The following is a 2,335-nucleotide window of genomic DNA, read 5'->3' as shown; positions in this document are numbered from 1 at the left end:
TTTTCTGTCTTGCAACATAAGGCCTTGCTTCTTTTCCAGGAAAACACAGTGCACTCTGTAATGGAAAATGTGTCTGCTGTAGTTCTTCTCATTCCAACAGTACTCCCTTCAGTCTTCACCTACCCAGGTGCTGCAAGAGAAATTCAAGCAAAACCATTTCATGTCCCTGAGACTGATGTTTGCATTAAGGAGGTGAAGGTGGTCCTGTGCACTGCAGCCTGTTACATCTCCTAGAGATGTAAAGGAGCAACATCAGCAGGGTGAAGAAGGGCACTACAAGGTCTGGACACCTTAATCTGAACTATGGACTTCCTAACTGAAGCACATTGCTTCAGTCCCTTGTGCCAGTCCCTATAGGGTGCAATTCATTGGGAAGAATGTCTTGCAGGCATTATGTGTCAGACCAGTGGGACCAGACAGGGAAACTACTCCAGTCTCCTGGTTTTCCCTTCTCTTCTCTGAAAGGCTGAGAAACAACTGCAGTGGCCAGAGGCATCTGAAATGTGCACCCTACCAGAAAAAAAAATGCCACCCCCACAAAAAGAGGAATGGCACTGCTTGTTCAGTGGTGGCTGAAATCCTCTGCAATGTCTTTACTAAATGTAATGCTGCTTTCCTCTTTCCTTGATTAAAAACCCTGGGGGTCAGGCAGAGCAGTGGGCAGGACAGACTGACTCTGGCTCTACCTGAGCACCCTGCTTGGTGTCACCCCAACATGCTGTTCTCCCCCTCCTGGGGCCTTACATTTTCAAAGCTAAGCTTGTCAGGCACTCTGCTGCATTTTCAACAGGGAAGTGATGCAGGTCCCAAGGCATAATGGGCAGAAGGAGGGGAAAGAGCAAAAGAGAATGAATTGTATTAAATGGTGAAGTACTTCTCTGTCTCTCATCACATTTGGGGCTGATTGGAGGTGAAATTACACTTAAAGGGAGGGGAAGCGCCCTCCCCTGGGACATCCAGAGCCTTCTGCACAAACTTAATTTCAAGCTCTGTTGAAGATGGTATTTGCCTTTTTTTCCCTATGCATTCATTTAATTTCTCGGGTGGACATGTGAAAATGAGAAAGGTAGACCTTTGGCTGTCAAGACAGCCCTGTTCCTGTGCCTTACTGATCCAGTCCAACATTGTTTTCCTCCATCACTGCCCTCAATACATCTGTGCACAGGGGTTGCTAAAATGCCTGCCAACTATCCTCCATGCTTCAGTGAAGACAGTTATTTTTTTCATTTAAGCAACCCAATTCATTTTTAATTCAAATCTCTCCCAGCCTTTCACGTCAGGGGAAAAAATAGGAGTGCAGTGACCTTGAAGAGACTTGGCCTTGCTGGCACCATGAAGTTCTGATCTGCATTCAGCTCTCCTGCACGCTGTTGTTTGCACTTTGTAGACTTGTGGTGGGTTCTGATTCACCAATTTTGGTGGCCATAGGAGAAGGGGAATGAGAGGAATGATAATTCTCACATTTGGTTTTTGAGGTGCCTTGAAAGAGACATTCGTGGAGATTCAGCTCCCCAGCCAGCACAGAATTAAGCTATACATTAGTTTTCCAGTCATGAGAGCATATACATAACATAGGCTGAACTAAAGATTGGGTCAAGCTGTTGTTTTTCCAGCTGACATGCTTATTGCGCCCCAGAAAGGCACAAGATGGCAATTTTTACACCACCTGACTGCCAGTAAAGTTATCAGAGCTGCTGGTGCAGATCTGTTCCAAAATGACCTGCTTCTCTCTGCCTCAGAAAGTGATGGAGACAGACAGGCCTTGCCCAAGCTCAAAGAATCATAGAATCGTGAAGGTTAAAAGACTGCTAAGATGATCTAGTCCAACCAGCAATCCCCACCATGCCCACTAAGCCATATCCCTCAGTGCCATATCTACAAGGTTCTTGAACACTTCCAGGCACAGAGACTGCACCACCTCCTTGGACAGCTGTGCCACTGCCTCAATACCCAACCTGAACCCCCCTTGGTGCAATTTGAGGCCATCCTATTTCATCCTATTGCTGGTACCTGGGAGAAGCGGCCAACCCCCACCTCACCACCACCACCTCCTTTTCTCAGTGTGTTTTCTTTATTTACCATCACGCTGACTTCTCCAATGAATTTTAAGTAATGAAAACAAGTACTACAGCTGCTGCAGCTCCTCACAGGGAGCTGAGCTCTGCTCTGTGTGACAGCGACAGGGCCCGAGGGAACGGCATGGAGCTGTCAGGGGAGGGCAGCTGGGGGTGAGAGACAGGAGCTGCACCACAGGGCGCGGGGCATGGAACCGGCGGATCAGCACCTGAGAGCGATGACTACAGCTCCCAGCATGCCCCGCGGCTGCCCCGCCCAT

This window comes from Tympanuchus pallidicinctus, unplaced genomic scaffold (genome assembly GCF_026119805.1).
Source record: "Tympanuchus pallidicinctus isolate F22 unplaced genomic scaffold, pur_lepc_1.0 scaffold10, whole genome shotgun sequence".
Taxonomy (NCBI): domain Eukaryota; kingdom Metazoa; phylum Chordata; class Aves; order Galliformes; family Phasianidae; genus Tympanuchus; species Tympanuchus pallidicinctus.
This window is presented reverse-complemented; position numbering follows the sequence as displayed.